The following is a 17,057-nucleotide window of genomic DNA, read 5'->3' as shown; positions in this document are numbered from 1 at the left end:
CTGAATCCAGATTGGACATCTGGAAGTTCTTAGTTCACATAATGCTGAAGCCTAGCATCTAAGATTTTAAGCATGATCTTACTAGCATGGGAGATGAGTGCAACTGTCCAATGGTGAACACATTCTTTAGTACTACTTTCTTGGGAACTGGGAAGAGGATTGACCTTTCCAGTCCTGTGGCCACTGCTGGGTCTTCCAGATTTGCTAACATATTGAATGCAACACCTTGACGGCATCATCCTTTAGGGTTTTGAATAGTTTTACTGGAATTTCATCACATCCACTAGCTTTATTAACAGCAGTGCTTCCTAAGGCCCACTTGACTTCACCTTCCCTAATGTCTGGCTCTGGGTGGCTGACCACACCATCATAGTCATAGGGTTCATCTGGATCTTTTTTATACAGTTCTTCCATGTATTCTTTCCATCTCCTCTTAATCTCTTCAGCTTCTACTAAGTCTCTACCATTTATGTCCTTTATTGTGCCCACCTTCGGGCAAAATGTTCCCTTGATACCTCCTATTTTCCTGAAGAGATGTCTAGTCTTCCCCTTCTGTTGTTTTCGTCTAGTTTTATCCACTGTTCACTGATGAAGGCCTTGTCTCTCTGTGCCGTTCTTTGGAAATCTGCGTTTTGGGGATATATCTTTCCCTTTCTCCCTTGTTTTTCATTTCTCTTCTTTCTTTAGCTATTTGTAAGGTCTCCTCAGATAACCACTTTGCCTTCGTGCTTTTCTTTTTCTTTGGGGTGATTTTGTTTGCTGCCTTCTGTACAATATTATGGACTTCCCTGTCCATAGTTCTTCAGGCACACTGTTTACAAGTTCTAATCCCTTAAATCTATTCAGATCATCAGCTTCTCATAGCCAAATTCAGGCTTAAACTAAAGAAAGCGGGGAAAAACACTAGGCCAGCCAGGTACAACCTAAATCAAACCCCCTATGAATGTGCAGAGGAGGTAAAGAATAGATTTAGAGCCTTGCCTGATATTAATAAACCAAAATAAATTACAAACGGATTAAAGGATTATTTGTAAAGCATTTTGAATAAAAACACTGAAAAACAAAATCTTTGGGTATGACTTGACCTGTTTCACAGGAATGGAAGACATCACAAAGGAGAAGACTGACATCTGTTTACTGCAGATAGATTTTTGTACTTCAAAATAGTGACACGATGTTTGAAAATGTTCACAGTAAAAAGTTTTTAAAAAGTAATATAAATTAAAAAATGGAAATGAACAGGGAATCACAGCTATGCACAAGACAGAGTTAATCCGTATGTATGTATACATAAAGCCCATGTACCTGAAATAAGACAGCACGCGCATATGGAGAGCTCATATGTGCCAGCGTGTGGTTTACCCTTTAATTTTCACAACTGCCTTATAAGAGAGGTGCACTGTTCCTGTCCCCATGGTAGAGCAGGGGAAGCTGAGGTGGACCAAAGTTGTTTAAGATAACTAAGTCAGTACTGGCAGAGCCAGGATTCAACCTCAGGCACTTTGGCTCTGGGGCGGGTGCTCTTGGCCATTACACTATGCCGTTCCCACTAATGCTGCAGTCGACAAAAAGCCAATTCACAAAAAAGGAAGTGCAAATGCGTGGGGAGATATTCAATCACATTTATAATACAACTTACATTTTCATTCATAAAATCAGCAATTAAAAAAAAAACAACCAGTGCCAGCTGGGGTGACTCCATGGCTACCTTCACAATCTAATCTTAGATTCTAGGAATCCACTCTGGCCCCCTCCAAAATGTTCTCAAAGATGGTTAGGTCACCATCACCTCCCTTCTTTAACCCTTTTTTGGCTATCTGTTACCCTTGGCATAAAGGCCCAAGTCTATAACAAGGTCAGCGATTCCCACTCTCCAGCCAAGCCTATCCTTTCATGTCACAAAAAGCACCGTCCATCCTGTTTGCCCAATAGCCACAGAGCACTCTTGCAGCCTTGAAAAAGCCAAGCTGTAGACTCTTTTCTCCTCCAGTCCTGTCCCTATGCCAGAAGGCATATGAACCTTATAGTATCTATAACCCTAGGAAGCTTCCTTCATAATACTTAACAGTAGCTACAGTCACACAACTGCATGATCTTTGTCTGTCTGTCCTGAGCAGTACCAGTCTTGTACCTCATGACCCAGTACAGTGCTTTGGCTGTCAAAGATATTCCACAAATATCTGCCAAAGGAATATACATTAATGACTGAAAGAAAAAGAAAGGAGAAAAGTAAAAAATAAGGAAAGGAGGAGAAACAGGCACCCTCCTAGATGGTGGTTAGATTAAGATGCCTTCTTTTTTTTTTAACAAAGCAATCGGACAACGTGTGTCAGAAGTCTTAAATATATTAATAACGCCATGCAATAATCAACAATCATTATTAATATTGTAATCATATTGCAACATAATTATTAATAAGTATAACTAATAGTGCAATCATAAAAACCTATCTTGAAGAAGATAATTCGAAATCTAGCACAGAAATTTAGGCTGGCTATAGAATTGCATACAATAGTAAAAAACTGAAAACATCTTTAATGTCCAAAACTAGAGATGTGGTCAAGTAGCCTGTGGTACAGTCATAAATTATACAATATATAAAAGTCGTATTTATGAAGAGTTAATGCCATGGAAGATGTTTAGTTCATTATAGGGGGAAAGACATAACATTTAAATAGAAAATAGTTAGGGTTTTGAAAAACAACATGACTAAGTGGCAGACAGGGCTGAGTGCCTGCCCGGGAACTCTGCCTTCCTTCCTGACAGACCCCTGGTTCTGGCCACAGTCCTTGGAGAAGGCCAGGCTCCCTCCCCGGAGTCAGAGGACGGACCCTGATTAGCCTAATCTACCCCGGTTTTGGCAGTTCCACTCCTCTTGCCAGTGATACATGTGATACAACTCTGGCCAGCAAAACAAAAGGAAGTCTGTCAGGGGCTTTCTATGACAAAAATTCCTTGCTGTGAATAAATGGTGCCCTGAGGATGGCAGAGCAGAGGGCTGGGACAACGCTGAGTTGCTGTATCAACCTTCCCTGGAACTGCCCTATCTGTGGGCTGACCAACACAGCATCATGTGAAAGAGAGCAGAATGTTCACAATGATGTCTGAGAGGTGGGATTACCAGGCATTTTATTCATTTTAATAGCTTCTTCAACTTTCAAGTTTTTTATAATAAAGCATCAAAGTAAGAGGGAAAAAGTTAATAAGAAAAAGATAACTACCTACTGTATGAACCTCGCCTGGAATAATCTCAGTCTAGATGAAAACAGCCATGTAAATAAATGATTAAGATATGATGAGATAAAATCACAAAATACCACATCATAGCTATTTGTCTGTTGTTGCTGAGTCGATAAATTGTGTCTGACTCTTTGCAACTGTAGCAGACCAGGCTTCTCTGTTAAATAAAAATTTTTAAAATCCCTCATAATATCTAATGGTGAGGATATGGAGAAACTAGAACTCTTATACACTGTTGGTGGGAAGGAATGTGAAACAGTACAACCACTTTCAAAACTGTTCTGCAGTTTCTTCTAAGGCTAAATAATGCAAATACCCTATGGCTCAGGCACTATACTTCTGGGTACTTACTCAAGGAAAATGAAAAGAGATGGTCACAAAAAGACTTACACAAGAATGTTTATGGAACCAGGAACAGGGAGAAGGGAAGAGGGAGAGTTGTTTAATGGGTGCAGAGTTTTAGATTTGAAAATGAATAACTTCTGGGACTTCCCTGGCGGTCCAGTGGTTAAGACTGTGCTTCCACTGTAGGGAGCCTATTAGAATCAATGCCTGGTCAGGGAACTAAGATCCTGCATGCTGCAAGGCCAAAAAATATAACAATTAATATATATTAAAAGAAAAGAAAATGAAAAAGTTCTGGAGATTGGTTTCACCACGTGAATATACATATATCATTGAACTATACACTTGAAAATGGTTAATTTGGTAAATTTTATGTGTTTTTTCACCACAATAAAAAAAGAAGAAAAAGAATGTTCATAGAACTTTATTCTTGATAGCCACAAACTGGAAACAACCCCAGAGTCCAGAGACTGATGAATGAATTAAACAACTAGTACGCAAGCATAAAGCAGATAGTGACACATGCAACGTGGTTGAACCTCACTAAAAGAAGCCACACACAAAGTACATACTGAATAGTTCAATTTACATGACATTTTAGAGAGGCAAAAACTGATCTATGATGATAGACATCAGAACAGTGGTAGCCTCTGGGTATACTGGTAACTAGAAAGGTGCATGAGGGAACTGTATGCAGTGAGGGAAATCCTTTATCTTCTTGATTTGGAGGTAATTAAATGGGTATCTGTATTTGCCAAAATTTATTGAATGGTATTCAGTGAATACCATATCATATTCATAAAATGTTTATTGTATATGATTATATCTCAAAAAGAGATTTAGGGAAGTTTTGAGATGAGGGAATTGGACGAGGCTAAATTCATCATTTTGACTACACTGAGAAGCTGTTAGCCAAACAAGAATGCTTCTTTAAACCAGATCAATAGCAAGAGATAAACATCTCAGGCAGCAATTTATAAAATGCTTAATTTAAGAACATTAAAATGATGACAATTATACATATATTTGAAGTCAGTTTTGTGGAGTCAGCTTTGATATTCTACTAAATTTAAAAAAGGAAAAATATATGATACATACACACTAATGTATCTTTAAAACAAAACATAGACCTTTATTTAATTAAAACTGCTTTTATTTAAAACACTGGACAGAGTGTTGAAAATTGCGCTTTCTTCATTAAGTAAGAATAATTGGAGCCTATATACAGAGTGAAGTAAGCCAGAAAGAAAAACACCAATACAGTATACTAACGCATATATATGGAATTTAGAAAGATGGTAACAATAACCCTGCGTACGAGACAGCAAAAGAGAAAAAATAAAATAAAATAAAACACTGGACAATATTTTCATCAAATACCTTGTTAAAATCTGAAATAAAACCAAATATTTACTTTTTAGTCATATGTCAAAAAGCAAACCTTTAGGACACAGAATGAAGAAAAAATATTTTTAAGCGTACAAAGGAAGAAATCAAAAAGGACAAAATTTGTCTACAGGAGAATGAAAAACAGGTTTTGTATATTTAATAATAAAGCCAAAATTTGATGGCAACCAACCAACTGGAAGGGTATTTACAGCACATAAGAGTTTTTTGCTTTTTATAATCAGCACATACTCATTTTTTAGATAATTTGTATAATTTATAAACAAAATCATTTAGAGACAATAAGCAAATAGACAAAATCACAAATTAACAGAATTTTTAAAATGGAAATAAAAATGGTTAACAAAAAACAGTTCAAACTAAATCATAACCAAAAGTGCAAATTAAAATGAGATACTGTTTTTCAAGTTAGCCAAGATTTTCCTCTTTCAGTTAAAATACCCAGTCCTGGAGAGGGCAGGGCTAGTCAGGGGCACAGGGAATGGAGAGGCATTGCAGTGTAAACTCAGATTGGCGTGTAAACTTGTACTCACTTTAAAAAAATAATTATTTATTTTTAATTGGAGGATAACTATTTTATTTGGAGAAGGAAATGGCAACCCACTCCAGTGTTCTTGCCTGGAGAATCCCAGGGGCGGGGGAGCCTGGTGGGCTGCCGTCTATGGGGTCGCACAGAGTCGGACACGACTGAAGTGATTTAGCAGCAGCAGCAACTGTTTTATTAGTGCGCATGTATCATTCTGTCATACATCAACATGATTCAGCCACAGTCTTACTCACTTTTAAGGAAGCAAATGAGGACAAGAAGGTACTGCAGCTAGGTAGAAGGGAGGCCCAGATATTTGGGGGTGAGAGTGGGGTTAAACAACAGCCCTCTCACCTCCAGCCTCTAATGGTAAGAAAATTACTTTTTTTGTGTAATTTTGTTTCTTCTTTAGAACAGGAGGGTATCACTGCTCCGCTTTTTCTGTTGGGGCTTAGATGTGGCATGAGTAGGGTTCCCTGAAGATGAGGCACCAGGAAGATGGATGTGGGTTTGGGCCCTCCCTGGGAGAGGCCCAAAGACCAACACCTGAGCAGCCGCTGTGCTGAAGGCCAGACTGCACTCTGTGCTGCAAGTCCCCCCACATTTGGCTCTGCCACTCACCCCAAGCCAGGGTGCTGTTCCTGGGGAGCAGCGCTGGGCACAGCAGAAGCGCCTTGAGATGGCTATGGAGAAGGCAAGGTGCAGATCGGCGTGCAGAACATCTGGGTGAGAAGCCAAACAGTGACAAGAAGATGGAGTATATTTTATGTAAAAGTCCAAGAAAAGGAAGGGAGGAGATACACACCAAGCTATTAGTAGTAGCTGTACCCCTGGAGGGTGAGATAAGCTGGATGGAAAGGGGTCTCATTTCGTTTATAATTTCTAGTTTGGAATTTTTTTTTTAAGCCTCTTTTGAATGTTTGGGTATTAAAAAAAAAAAAAAGGTTTAAACTTCACAACCCTTGATCCCCAAACTCCAGTCAAAGAATGAATTGTTAAGGGACTTAAAACCTTCCCTGGCTCATTGTAAGTGCTCAAGGAAATGTTTTAAAGATAAATACTCTAAGGGGGGGGGGGGGGCGTGCGGGGAAAGACTCAAACTATGAAAAAAAGCCTTAATATCCTACCTATCATAGTTTAGACTATGAAAAGGCTCTTTAAAGTCCCTTGGACCGCAAGGACATCAAACCTGTCAATCCTAAAGGAAATCAACCCTGAATATTCATTGGAAGGACTGATGCTGAAGCTGAGGCTCTAATACTTCGGCCACCTGGTGTGAAGAGCCAACTGATTGGAAAAGACACTGATGCTGGAAAGGACTGAGAACAGGAGGAGAAGGGGACGATAGAAGATGAGATGGTTGGATGGCATCACTGACTCAATGGACATGAGTTTGAGCAAATTCCAGGAGACAATGAAGGACAGGGAAGCCTGGCATGCTGCAGTTCATGTGGTCTCAAAGAGTCGGACGGGTCTTAGCAACTGAACAACATCATAGTTCAGGAGGGTTTCAGGGGGTGAAATATCTCACAGGGTGGAATTTCCAGGTGGCTGTTCCTTGGGGCTTGACCCTTCACCTCTGCCGGTTCACATGCACACGGGGAGACAGGTTCTGCCTTGCTGGGATGGCACCTGCATACCTGTGTTTACAGACATTTACAGTGACAACTGTATCTATCATGCAGATTAATAATGTTGATTAATCCTAATCAACACAGTGGCATCATTTTCTCCCTGTGAGTAGATTTTCAGTTATTCACCTAATAAACACTTATTAAGCACATACTATGTGCCAGGCACCGTCCTAGACCCTAGAGATACAGTGGTAAACAAAACAAAAATTTCTTTCCTCATTATTTTCATGAAACCGATGTTTTAGTGAGAAGACAGGCAACAAACAAATATACAATGTCAATTAGTTCTAAGTGCTAAGAAGAAAAATAATGCAGCTAATTTCTTAGCTAAGTAAGAAATACAGAGCCCACAGCCTCTGTCTTCAAGGGGCTCTCAGTCTAGCAGAGAACTGACCCGAAAATAGACAGTTATCAAAGAGAAATCAAATCCACAATGGGGTTGTGCTCAGGGGTTTATGTGACTTCCTAATTGATGGAGGTCAAAGAAAGCGTCTGGGAAGAGAAGCATGGCCTGAACCCAAGGAAGTCAATCAGCCAAAACGGTGTGTGTGAGTGTGTGCATGCACACACACACAACCCAAACAGCAGACGCAAAGGCAAGGAAAAGATAGAAAGAACGCGATCGATGCCATAACAAAATAACAATGTGCGATGGACAAACAACACCAGGTGGCTTCACTCTAGCTGAAAGACTCTGGGAATGCCTCAGAGAAGTGGGATATGAGCACATATGTCAGCACAGATGCCTATGCACGCACACACACTTGAAGCACTCATTGGTGTTTTCACCTGCCTAGTACTTACTTCTGCACTTCCCATCCCATGCCGTTGTGGAAGAAGTTTCACTCCTGCCTTCAAAAGTGGGCCTGTGACACAGACTTGCCTAATCATGGCATCCTTTGCTCCTTGTCTACATGACTAGTTTACAATGCTAGAAGTGAGCTATAAGGTCATAGGCTTGGGGCTGCCAGAAGTCACCTTTTTCAATATGAACAGAGAAAACAGCAGAAAAGAATGAGGGCAACAAACAAAAAGAAGCAGAGAAAGGCAGGGTGAAGAGAGTCTTCACCGCATCATTTCAGTCTCACGATCCAGCCATGCCTGAAGTTCACCTTTGGACTGCCTAGTTAAATAATCAATCCTTTTTTGCTTACATTAGGTTTCCGCTATTTACAATTAGATTAGCATATACCCTTCTGGGGAAAGAACTTCACTCTGTGTGTGGTGGTGGTGGGGTACAAAGGGAAAGGAAGGATAAATTATGTTAAAGCATCTCTCCCATTAAGGCTGATAAACGTGATGAAATAGGTGACTTCAGGACATCTGGGAGGGCACAGAAGCAGCAATGAGAGCTTCCTGGGTGGAGGAACTGAGAGTTTATTTGTCACAATCTACATGGGTGGATTATGCAAATCTTCCAAGTTCCTAATAACTCACCATACAGCTGAAAGTCATCTTCAAACTGAGAAACAACACAGAACAGCTGATCAAAAACACCAAGAATGTCATCTGTTTAAAACCCATTTACTATTCCCACATGAATGCACATCCATCACAGACCTTTCTCAAATACTTAATTTTGTGACAAACTTAATATTGTGAATTCTCTAACCCTGATACCAAATGATCATCCAGCGTTCTCCAGGAAACTTAACTCAAGCAGCTGCACTCACTATGGTCCAAGTCTAACAGATGTTAGAGCAAAATAAACTGCTGTATCTCAAGAGATCACTACAAAAGCCCAAAAGCTCAGATCCTGTGGTTGACATATTTGAAAACTCAAATCAGTTGGTCACAGATAATACCAGTCGTGGTCTGAATCACAGCTTCAAATCTTTAAATCCTCAAATCAGAAGAAAGGTCACATTACACCCTGTTACAGTATAAAAATAACTAGCTTAAAGGAAACTGTCTTAAGCAATGTTACTCCTGGCTGAAGTAACAATATCTGGAGATGTTTTCTTCTTTCCAAGTATCTATTGTGTGTCTATGATCCCAGCACATGTGCCCATGAGCCTTTCCTTTTTCTCTGCATGAAAAGGCCAAATCTTGGTTCACATCTGGACAACGCTGGGCAAGATGTAAAATACAAGATAATTTATCACCGGACAATGAGATGTTATTCTTAGAGCAAATACTGGCCCTCTAAACTCTGCTTATGCCTCCCTTCCCCCACTACACTAGGCTCACACTGCCTGGGCTCAAGTCATTGAGAAATGTTAGTCAGTTGCTAAGTCGTGTCCAACTCTTTTTGACCCCATGGACTGCAGCACGTCAGTTCTTCACTATCTCTGGGAGTTTGCTCAAATTCATGTCCACTGAGTTGGTGATGCTGAGAAATAACAAGACCCAAACCCCATAGAGCCAGAGGGCCTGGGTTCAAGTTCCAACTCTGCCATTAACTAGTGTCAGAAACTTGGCTAAGCTCATCTTCTGCATCTGTAAAATGGGAATTATACTTATTATAGCACTGGGTTGCTGGAGGGATTAAATCAATTAGTGTCTGTAAAGAGCCTGGTTACAGGGTCACACACCTAGCAAGTGCTCAATAAAGAGAAGTTACAATTAAGAGATGGAGAAGGAAATGGCAACCCCCTCCGGTAGTCTTGCCTGGGAAATCCCATGGACAGAGGAGTCTGTTGGGATGCAGTCTATGGTACTGCAAAGAGTCAGACATGAATGAAGCAACTAAGCATTATTAAGAGAATAAAGTGAGGCTTAATCTTTTTCCAGTTCTAAAATTTGATGATCTACTGTAGAGAGATGGTGGGTTTCTAGTCTTCCCACCCCCATCCCAACTCCGCTTTATCCTATCTGGCAGAATAGCAAATATTCAGAATAGCAAAAAGTTCCCCTGCTTTTCAAGCAGCTGTACCAACAGGAAACCTTCAGCAAGGAAGCAAGTTCAAGTCATGGGTGCTTGGATCTTACTAATAATAGCTAGACACTTCAAATTCTGACAACAACCCTGCAAGGTAGATATAATAATCCTCAATTGTAGATAAGATCAGGTAGGAGTAGAAAGGTTAAATAACTCAGTCACTGTCATACAGCTGGCAAAGCAGACCTGACTCCCAAAGTTCATGCCCTCTTTCTACTCTATTCCCTCCTCTCATACAGTAAGCACACCCAACTATGAAATAATGAAATAATGGAAAAGATATTTCAGGATCTCTGACACGATGGGAACAGGCTTTCTTTAGTAAAGAAAGAAACTGGCATCATCACTCACATTTGCTGGGCAATTTGTTGCTCCTGCGTTCTCCCTCCCAGTGGCCTGTTCTAGAGATCCGGCCTCCCTCTCAACATCAGCCACTGTGCAGGCCTCTGTGTGCACATCCTCCTCCCTTAGCAGCTTAGGCTCTGCTCCCTCCCTTACCGCAGGCTGGGACACCCCGACACTGCGTGGAGTATCCGGTGACAGGTACTAAGGCCTTTTTGAAAGACAAGTTTCCCAAACTCTGACATCAACACGTCACACCTGAGGCAGGCTTACCCTCTAGCGGGGCCCAAGAATCAAGCCAGATGAAGGAAGGGGAGGTGACGCAACTAGGCTTCCTGCACCAAGGCCAGAGCGAGGCGGAGCGCAGTGTCCGTGACCCCGCAGTGGGCTCTACACGGCGGACGCCTACGCCTTCCCTGTGGAAGGCACGCCAAGGGCGGCGGATGTTATCCCAGGGATGAGGCGCGGGCCTATGCAGTCAGAGCTGAAGACGCAGAAAGGAGCGGACCGGAACGAGTCCCAGGCGCCTCGCTCTACTGTCACTCTCCCTCAGGCGAGGGAGTTGGCGAGAGGAAAACAAGGGCCTTTGGTACCCAGCTGTTCGGCTCTGGCTGGCACGAGCGCCAGAGCATCCGTGCGCAGTCTCTGCCGCCCACACCCGGAGCACGCACACGAGCACTTGGCCCCCGGCGATCACCTCCCCGCGAGGCTGCCGAGCCCCGCCGCTGCCCGCGACCCCCGCCTCCCCAACCTGGCCCTGCGGCCACCCTCAGCCCACCCGGGCGCCCCTGCGCTCCCTCTTCCAGTAGCGCCCGACACTGGAGCGGCGGTGGGAGCCGGGCGTTCAGGCCACAGAAGGTGATGGCGGGGAAGGGAAAAACCTCTTACCGGGTCCTGTAATTCTCCGGGACACAACTCGACACCAGAGACAGTCACTGCCGCCCGGACCCTCCCCCCGCCCTCCCCCACCACGTAGCCCTCTCTACCTTCAGTCTGAAATCAATGGCCCTGTCGCGGATTGGTGACATCACCGGCGCGCCGGGCGTGGGAGGAAGCACCACGTGATTTTTCTCTTTTGTTTGCGTCCTAGTTAAGCTAGGATTTTGTTGCTGCTTTCCATGGGTTTTTACTGTTCTGTTAATGGTGTTGCTGTAGGCATGGTGCGAATAGGTACTTGGGTTTGGGATGCTGCATTTTTGCTCTTGGCCTTGATTAAACTCCTCAGTCATTCATAACGTAGTTAGGCCGGAAGGCCTGGATGGTAGGTGGGTACCATCTTAAAAAAAAAAAAAAAAAGGATCTCAGCTACACTGGATAAGTTAATAATGCCCCCAAACCCCCCAAACCAGTAGTCCTTGGATAGAAAGTTCAGATTAAGTATTTTTAATATGTTATAATGAACGTTACCTTTAATTCGGCCTTTTTGCCACCCCAACTGAGACAAGAAATATTACCAATAATTTAAATCTTCTAAGTGGGCCTCATACTGTACCACTGCTTTCCCCTAAGAAGTAACCTCCATCCTGACTTGTGTTTACACAACTTTTATATTGCTTTCATTTCTTTTCACATTTATGTACATTATTAAACAGTATATTTTAAAATTAGTTTTGTGTGTGTGTCTGTGTATCTGTGATGTTTTTGAACTTTGATCTACTGTTCTGGACATTTATTTTAACAAACATATTCCTAAGTTACTTAGTCCATTCAGGCTCCTATAATAAATACCAAAGATTTATAAACAGAAATTTATTTCTCACAGCTCTAGAGGCTGAAAGTCAGGGTGCCAGCATGTTCCGGGGAAGGCCCTTTTCCTATTGGCAGAGTTCTTGTATAGCAGAAGGAGTTAGGGATCTCTGTGGGGTCTCCTTTATAAGACTTTGAATTCCATGCATGAGGCCTCTACTCTCATGAGTTAAGCCAAAGGCCCCACCTCCTAATACCATCTGTTGGGCCTTAGGATTCCAACTTATGAATTTGGGGGAGAACACAAATGTTGACCATATCACTAGGATTCATTCTCGTTGTTGAGTGAAGTTGCATTTCATTCATTCTCACGGCTATATAACAAGTCATTCAATTTTGTGGGTGTACCCATTATTCATTCTCTGGCAGCCTAATATTTATGCAATTTCCAGTTGTTGGGTTTTTATTTTGTATATATACAAGCCATATATATATACACACACAAAATATATATTTATAAGGAGAAAAGGAAAGACATAAGCATCTGAATGCAGAGTTCCAAAGAATAGCAAGAAGAGATAAGAAAGCCTTCCTCAGCGATCAATGCAAATAGAGGAAAACAACAGAATGGGAAAGACTAGAGATCTCTTCAAGAAAATTACAGATACCAAGGGAACATTTCATGCAAAGATGGGCTCGATAAAGGACAGAAATGGTATGGACCTAACAGAAGCAGAAGATATTAAGAAGAGATGGCAAGAATACCCAGAAGAACTGTACAAAAAAGATCTTCACGACCCAGATAATCACGATGGTGTGATCAGTGACCTAGAGCCAGACATCCTGGAATGTGAAGTCAAGTGGGCCTTAGAAAGCATCACTACGAACAAAGCTAGTGGAGGTGATGGAATTCCAGCTGAGCTATTTCAAATCCTAAAAGACGAATCTGTGAAAGTGCTGCACTCAATATGCCAGCAAATTTGGAAAACTCAGCAGTGGCCACAGGACTGGAAAAGGTCAGTTTTCATTCCAATCCCAAAGAAAGGCAATGCCAAAGAATGCTCAAACTACCGCACAATTGCACTCATCTCACACGCTAGTAAAGTAATGCTCAAAATTCTCCAAGCCAGGCTTCAGCAATATGTGAACCGTGAACTTCCTGATGTTCAAGCTGGTTTTAGAAAAGGCAGAGGAACCAGAGATCAAATTGCTAACATCCGCTGGATCATGGAAAAAGCAAGAGAGTTCCAGAAAAACACCTATTTCTGCTTTATTGACTATGCCAAAGCCTTTGACTGTGTGCATCACAATCAACTGTGGAAAACTCTGAAAGAGATGGGAATACCAGACCACCTGACCTGCCTCTTGAGAAATTTGTATGCAGGTCAGGAAGCAACAGTGAGAACTGGACATGGAACAACAGACTGATTCCAAATAGGAAAAGGAGTTCATCAAGGCTGTATATTGTCACCCTGTTTATTTAACTTATATGCAGAGGACATCATGAGAAATGCTGGACTGGAAGAAGCACAAGCTGGAATCAAGATTGCCAGGAGAAATATCAATAACCTCAGATATGCAGATGACACCACCCTTATGGCAGAAAGTGAAGAGGAACTCAAAAGCCTCTTGATGAAGGTGAAAGAGGAGAGTGAAAAAGTTGGCTTAAAGCTCAACATTCAGAAAACGAAGATCATGGCATCCGGTCCCATCACTTCATGGGAAATAGATGGGGAAACAGTGGAAACAGTGTCAGACTTTATTTTTCTGGGCTCCAAAATCACTGCAGATGATGACTGCAGCCATGAAATTAAAAGATGCTTACTCCTTGGAAGAAAAGTTACGACCAACCTAGATAGCATATTGAAAATCAGAGACATTACTTTGCCAAGAAAGGTCAGTCTAGTCAAGGCTATGGTTTTTCCTGTGGTCATGTATGGATGTGAGAGTTGGACTGTGAAGAAGGCTGAGTGCCGAAGAATTGATGCTTTTGAACTGTGGTGTTGGAGAAGACTCTTGAGAGTCCCTTGGACTGCAAGGAGATCCAACCAGTCTATTCTGAAGGAGATCAGCCCTGGGATTTCTTTGGAAGGAATGATGCTGAAGCTGAAACTCCAGTGCTTTGGCCACCTCATGCGAAGAGTTGACTCATTGGAAAAGACTCTGATGCTGGGAGGGATTGGGGGCAGGAGGAGAAGGGGACGACAGAGGATGAGATGGCTGGATGGCATCACTGACTCTATGGACGTGAGTCTGAGGGAACTCCGGGAGTTGGTGATGGACAGGGAGGCCTGGCGTGCTGCGATTCATGGGGTTGCAAAGAGTCAAACACGACTGAGCGACTGAACTGAACTGATATACATATATATGTGTATGTATTCAGATTCTTTTCCACTATAGTTTATTACAAGATTTTGACTGTAGTTCTCTGTGGTATACAGTAAGTCCTGTTGTTTATTTTATATATAATAATGTGTATATGTTAATCTTAAACTCCTAATTTATTCTCCCTACCTTTTCTCTTTGGCAAAAGTTTGTTTTCTATGTCTGTGGGTCTACTTCTATGTCTGTTTTGTAAATAAGTTCATTTGTACCATTTTTTTGGATTCCACATATGAGATTCTCTGTCTGATTTACTTCACTTACTATGGTGATCTCTAGGTCCATCCGTGTTGCTGCAAGTATTTCATTCTTTTTCTGTGGCTCTTTTATCCATTCATATCTTGATGGACAGATGGTTCCTCAAATATTTGTTCCCCTTTGTGTAGGAGGACTACACATTTCTACCTATTGCCATGTGATTTGAAGTGCCCCTTTTGGGAGGAGTATGCATACCAACCCAACTGACAATCACTTTGGTCATAATGACTTCATATCTGACCAGAATCTTAAAAAAATATTCTCTCTGTGTTTCCACTAGCTCTCTTGCTTATTTCCCTCTTCAGTGAGAATGGCATGTCCTCCCCTGGGGATCTGAGAATGCAGAAGACATGTGCTATACAGAGCAAGCAAAAAATAAACACTGAGATTTCGGGTTTTGTTAGTTACCCCAGCATATTATAGTGAAAACTGACTGATAAACTATTTGTCTATGTCTTCTTTCCTGTTTTTCACAGATAAACCATTGCAGAAGTTTATTTTGTTGGTTTTTTCAAAGAACCAACTTTTGGCCTTGTTGCTCCTCTCTACTATAACTTAGTTTCCTATTTTATTTTTTAGTTCCTACTTTTGCTCTTATAATTATCATATTCCATTCACCTTCTTTGAGTCTATTCTGTTGTTTGCTTTCTACTTAAGTTATACACTTAGTTCATTAATTTTCAGCCTCTTCCTCCTTCTGTAGAAATTATTTAAAGCAATAAATTTCCCTTGAAGCACTATTTTCATATCCTACAAGTTTTAATATATACTGTTTTCATTAAGTTGTAAAATATTTAAAATTGTATTATAGTTTCTTCCTTGACTCATGAGTTATTTAAAAAGCATAGTTTCCAATTTCAAAATCTATGGAAATTTTAAATACTAAAATATCTGCATTGTGATTAGAACATAGTTTTGAAATACTTTTCTTTGAAATTTGTTATTTGCTTTATAGCTTAACTCATGGCCTAATTTTGCAAATGATCCATATGTGCTTGAGAAGAATTTGTACTGTCTCACTGTTGGGTGCAAAATTGATGTATGTCCTTTACTATAAGCTTGTTAATTTTGTTATTCAGATATACATCTTTGCTGATACTTTTTTTCGGGGGGGGGGGGGAGGTCTGCTTGAATCATCAGACACAAAGACATGTTAAAAAAAATCTCCTGCAGTGATGATATATTTGTCCATTTATCCCTGTAGTTTTTATCAACTTACAATCTATATGTCTTTTTTTACTGGAGTAGAATTGCTTTACAATGTTGTGATAATTTCTGCAGTACGAAAAAGTAAATCAGCTATATGTATACATATATTCCCTTCTTCTTCAGCTTCCTTCCCACCCAACCCCCATCCCACCCCTCTAGGTCATCACAGTATACTCTATATTATCTTGAGCATATTTTATTAGATGCTTATATTTTTAGAACTGTGTTATGGTGTATGCTCATCCATGTCCAGCTCTTTGCAACCCCATGGACTGTAGCCTTCCAGGCCACTCTGTCCATAGAATTTTCCAGGCAAGAATACTGGAGTGGATTGCCATTTCCTTCTCCAGGGGATCTCCTTGCCCAGGGATCAAACCCTGCATCTCTTGTGTCTTCTGAATTGTCAGACAGGTTCTTTACCAGCTGAGCCACAGGGAAGTGTTATGGTAATTAAATCTTAAATCATTATAGAGTTATCCCTTTCTATCCCTCTAATGCTCATTATCTTCAATATATTTTATCTGGTATTAACATGGCCAAACTAGCTTTCTTTTAGTATTAGCTTGGAATATCATTTTCATTCCTTTTACTTTTAATCATTCTAAGTTCTTTTGCTTTAGAAGTACTCAGAAATCCAGATGGACTTTAAAAAAATTCTGATAATCTCTGTCTTGTAACTGTCAATTTTTGTCCACATATATTTATTGTAATTCTTGATATATTTGAAACTGATTCCAATTTCTACTTGATCCATGTTTTCTATGTTTCTGGCTTTTTTCTTTCTTGCTTCCCCCCTCCTTTCCTTTCTTTTTGGATTAACTGAGTTATTTTTGAACTTTTTTCCTATTCCATATTTTTCTTTCTAAATATTTGGAATTATGCTTTCTCTTTTTAGTGGTTACCCTTAAAATTTATCATGCGTCCTAAAGTTTAACACAATGTTGTCATTCTCTTCTACACAGTCCAAGAGCTTTTGAATAGTTTATCACTTTTCTTACCCCTTCTGAATAATACAGCACTATTGTCTAATTTTTGGTTCTGTTTTTTCTCTTTTATTAACTCCGTAAACTGGTCATTGTCATTTTATTCTACCCAGACAATATGTGTTTGAGTTTACATACAGAGAAAGAAAGAGAGTTAATGTGAG

The 17,057-nt window shown here is 40.8% G+C and overlaps 1 protein-coding gene across 12 annotated transcripts in view; it reads right to left on the bottom strand.

Annotated features, from left to right (window-relative positions):
- ADAR (adenosine deaminase RNA specific) overlaps positions 1-11,398 on the bottom strand; it is a 51,906-nt gene extending 40,508 nt beyond the window's left edge. For 6 of the 12 annotated variants that reach the window (XM_005203802.5, XM_010802967.4, XM_024989939.2 and 3 more), the window contains exon 1: positions 11,362-11,398. The gene's annotated coding sequence lies outside the window, so the exon portion shown is untranslated. Of the gene's footprint in view, positions 1-6,139; positions 6,241-10,648 lie in introns of all 12 variants that reach the window. The other 6 variants (XM_059884972.1, XM_059884973.1, XM_059884974.1 and 3 more) reach the window with 4 other exon arrangements.
- Between the last annotated feature and the right edge of the window lie 5,659 nt (positions 11,399-17,057).

Source organism: Bos taurus, chromosome 3 (assembly GCF_002263795.3).
Source record: "Bos taurus isolate L1 Dominette 01449 registration number 42190680 breed Hereford chromosome 3, ARS-UCD2.0, whole genome shotgun sequence".
NCBI classification, from domain to species: Eukaryota; Metazoa; Chordata; class Mammalia; order Artiodactyla; family Bovidae; genus Bos; species Bos taurus.
This window is presented reverse-complemented; position numbering and strand designations above follow the sequence as displayed.